Raw genomic sequence first — 4455 nt, 5'->3', positions numbered from 1 at the left:
CCCCCCCCCCCCAGCTTTACTCAGTTGATTCTAGTTCTTTGGGAAGGGTTGAGAACTCATGGTGTGTTATCCCATGCAGTTTGGCATTTTCATTGATGTCTTCCTTCTTCAGCTCTTTGTTGCATTTAGAGTTAACTTTGTGTAGGGTGGTAGGTCTGAGATTAATTTCATTCTCCTACATTCAATTTTCATATTTGTTGAAGATTCTCTGTATAATGCAGTGTATGTTTTTAGCATATTCGTTGCCTGTCAGTGCTTAGAGATTGTCTGCTAATAAGTTAGTTTTCAGTTTTGTTTCACTAATCTATATGAATATTTTGTGTGTGTATGTGTGCCAATAGTAAACTGTTTTTAATTACTACAATTATGTAGTATACCTTAAAATTTAGAACGGTAATCCCACTAGGAGTTTTTCTTTTTGCTCAGGATTATTTTGGCTCTTCATGGTGTTTGGGGTTCCATATGAACTTTAGAGGTTTTTTTTTCTACTTTTGAGAAGAATGTGTGGAGAGTTTGTTTGGGAATGCGCTAAATCTGTCAGTTTTGGTAGAATAGTCATTTTCACAATATCAATTCTACCAACCCAGGGTATGGAATCTCTCTCCAGTTCCTCAGTCTTTTTCTTTGGAGATTTAGAAATTTATAATTGGAAGTCTTTCATGTACTTGACTAGCTTTAAATTTAAGTATTTTATTTTATTTGATGCTATTGTTAATAGGAGTGTGCCTATAATCCCTTTCTAAGTTTGTTGTTGTTGTTGTTGATATATATATCAACAACTGGGTTACTGGGATATATATAGATATGGGTATATAGATATATCCTATATATATATGGGTTACTGGGATATGTATGTATGTATATATATATATATATATATATATATATATATATATATATATAGGTTACTGACTTTTATAAATTGATTTTATATTGTGTGACCTTTTTATTGTTTCTAGAAATTTTCAGGTGGAAAATTTGTGATTTATTATGTATAGTATAATATACAAAAATAGGGATTTTTGCCGGGCAGTGGTGGCACACGCCTTTAATCCCAGCACTTGGGAGGCAGAGGCAGGCAGATTTCTGAGTTTGAGGCCAGCCTGGTCTACAGAGTGAGTTCCAGGACAGCCAGGGATACACAGAGAAACCCTGTCTCAACCGCCCCCCCCCAAAAAAAAAGAAAAGAAAAGAAAAAAAGAAAAAAATTGGTATAGATTTTTTTTTACTTTCTTTCCTATGTGTGTCCTTTTAACTTTCCTTCCCTGGCCTTAATGTTCGAGATACTGCTTTGAGAAGTATGTTGGAGAGGAGTGGACAAGCCTGCTTCAGTCCTGATGTTGATAGAGCTGCCTAGCTTTTTCTCCACTTAGGATAATGTTGGCTATGAATTTGTCATCTGTATCTTTATGTAGAAGCACATTCTCTTCAGTTTTTCTTTATCTAGGATTTTTATCAAAAAGGCATAAAATTTGTCAAATTCCTTTGCTGCATAGGTCGAGATAATCACTGGCTTTTGTCCTAATTTTATATTACTTATTATATTTATTCATTTGAAAACATTGAAACACAAATTTTTATAATGAAATTAAATGAAAAATGTTTTAAACCTATGAGATACAATGAAAGTTATCCTCAGATGAAGATATATAGGTTTAATACCTACATTTAAAAAAATCAGAATGCATTCAGACAAACACATTTAATAATGTACTGTTTCGAAGAACAAGAACAAAGCAACTCCAGAAGGGTCATACAGTAAATACTGGTCATAACAGTGTAGAAATTAATGAAAAAAAACAGTAAAAATAAATTTAATATATTTGATTCTTTCAAAAGATAACAAGATTGACAACTCATTCATCAAATTATCTCAAAGACAGAGAAGGAGCAGATACAAACTAATACCATTATTATAGAGAAAAATTGGTGCATACAACACCAAAAGAACCCCAGAAAATTAAAAGAATATACTTTAAAATCTCCGTTCCATTAATTTGCAAACCCTAAAGAGATTTCTATTTATAACTATTATTTTATTTATTTATTTTATTTATAACTATTTCTTCTCAAACTTATGAGCTAAAAACAGAAGGAAGACTCTCTAACATCCTCAATAAAAGCAGAATGAACCAAACCAGAGCCATATTTTCCTATTGCCATTACTTTTGTGGAGCAATGCAAGGTATGTTTGTGTACCTTGTATTGTGATCTAACAGAGGAAAACACATGAAGATGGTTGGGACGAAAGGTAAGGATGGTCTGAAGACTTGTTCAAGCAAAGGCATAGACTTAGTCTGAGACAATGGCAAATAGTTTTACAAGGTGAATAATGTTTTCTCCACACTATTTTTCTCTTTGATTTGTATTGGAGTTTATATGATCATGACCCTTATGAAAACATGTTCAAGGGATTTCAGTGTTTCTTAGTTACTTCATGTTATTGTATCATCATCACTCATAAAGTGCCTTCATATGCTGTCTGTGCCTGTTTGAGGGTTGTATATGAGGTATAACATTTCTATATGAGGTATGAAACTTCTTATGCTCTTTCATGTGATAACAACTTTCACTGAAATAACATGGCAGTAAGAATTCAACATTGCTTTATCTGTGCATATACACTTCTCCAGTTAGACATTTTCTTCCCTAAAATTTAACTAGAGTCTTTACTTACTGTGAATCATCTAAGCATTTCGGATATTTGTCACATTCAAGTCAATGGCAAGGACAGTAAAAAATGTTGTGCTATATATAAGTGGGAATAAGGTGCTTCATGTGTGTGATCAGACCTAGAAAAATAAGAAAAAGTAGAAATGTTAAAATTGAATAATCTGTAAAGAAGGAAATATTTAATAAATCTAATTTGAAAATAAAACACTTTTTTATTAAGAGTGTGACTCTAAATTATATTTCAATATACAGAGCTAAACATGAGAGCCTTATTGGAGAGGAGATATTGATATGTCTGTGTGTGTATGTATGTGTGTATGTATAATGTTTACATAATCATATTTAAATTGTCTATACTTTGTTTATTCACATACATACTCTAAAATACATATGTATATACAATTGTTAGTATTCTCATGTGTTCTTGTGTATTTCTACATTTTTAATAGAGAAGGCCTGATAATTTCTTTCATTTAAAATAGTTTGCTGTGTTTTTAATATCACTTAGTTCTAAAAATGATCATGTTAATATGTCATGTAGAACAGTTATATTCAAAGCATAGCCATTCTTCAGATTTCTTGATTTAAAATTTTATGGTAATGTTTGTGTTAAAAAATGATAAAAGACTTGTAAATAGGTATTGACTAATGAGTATTGTTTGGCTGCCTTTTTGAGACATTTTAGGTAACAATGAAATCTATAAAGATTACATGCTTACTGTTCTTCTGTTGCTTCTTTGTTTTAGGAACCTGTTTGCACCTTCTGGATGTAATTATGATAGGTGGTATCCACATAAATTGTCCCTGCATATCTTTTCTCTGAGTGTAGAATAATTATTTAATTAAGGTTTGCTTAAAGAACTTTAGAAACATTATATCATATTATTTTCTTATATGAAATTTTTTCCTAATATATTGATCTCTGGGGTTGGTAGAAGCTTTGCAGCTTTTACTCTCCTGATATAGTTTAAACTTTGAGACTGCTACAGATATGTATTGTTAAACAATTTCTTTCTAGAGTCTGTAATCACTAGGTATATTGAATTAAGAAGTCTTTCTTTGAACAAGAATAAAGGCTGGTTTGAGTTTATAAGCTATTTACTAAAACAAAAAGGGTACACTCAAAGTCCACAGTCAGCACAGTAGGTAAAAGGGCAAATTTTTCCATAGGTTAAGTTCATGTCCTGCAGCTGTACCCATTTCATGAGTCATTATTTATTTATGTCTTTGTGTCTGCATGTGTGTGTATTGGACATTATATATAGATGTCTTTGTCTTAAGCTGCCTCCTCAGAAAGCATAGAGCTGATATCACACCTGCCACTTCCATGTTGTGATAAAATTTTTCTTGAATATTCATAAGTGTTGAGAACACTTATTAGTAATAGGTTAGACTTTTCCATGAAAGAAAAATAGAACTTTTGGTACACTATAAAATAGAAGCCAAAAATGAATTCTATATTTGTAATTACAGACATTTCTATCCTAGTTGTTATGAGTTGTATGTTGAGACACTCCCTAACTCTCTCTGAAGAATGAGAATATCTTTCCTACTTAATTTGATTATCTGTCCCCATTCCTAAATGAGTACTCTCAGGACTTTATTACCCTATGATATCTTTACCAGTCCAAAACATAATCTTTTTGAATTGTTAATCAGTTTCATTTAGCTTAAGGATTAGGAAATAAATTACTTCTTTTAATAAGCTGTAATGGGGAAATTCCATGACATTACAATGCTTGCGATTATCAGAAAAATTATTAGAAGTAAAAAAAAAAAAAA

General features: G+C 31.4%; 1 protein-coding gene and 1 long non-coding RNA gene across 6 annotated transcripts in view; one reads left to right on the top strand and one right to left on the bottom strand.

The window, feature by feature from the left end:
- The window catches only part of LOC116097891, a 3937-nt gene extending 1204 nt beyond the window's left edge, over positions 1 to 2733 (bottom strand). The window contains exon 1 of the long non-coding RNA XR_004121604.1: positions 2678 to 2733. This is a non-coding gene — a long non-coding RNA (uncharacterized LOC116097891). The remainder of the gene's footprint in view (positions 1 to 2677) is intronic.
- The window catches only part of Nkain2 (sodium/potassium transporting ATPase interacting 2), a 1006098-nt gene that overhangs the window by 325070 nt on the left and 676573 nt on the right, over positions 1 to 4455 (top strand). The gene's annotated exons all lie outside the window — the stretch shown is intronic.

Source organism: Mastomys coucha, unplaced genomic scaffold (genome assembly GCF_008632895.1).
Source record: "Mastomys coucha isolate ucsf_1 unplaced genomic scaffold, UCSF_Mcou_1 pScaffold2, whole genome shotgun sequence".
Taxonomy (NCBI): domain Eukaryota; kingdom Metazoa; phylum Chordata; class Mammalia; order Rodentia; family Muridae; genus Mastomys; species Mastomys coucha.
Note: the sequence above shows the minus strand (reverse complement) of the source record. Positions and strands in the feature narration are given on the sequence as shown.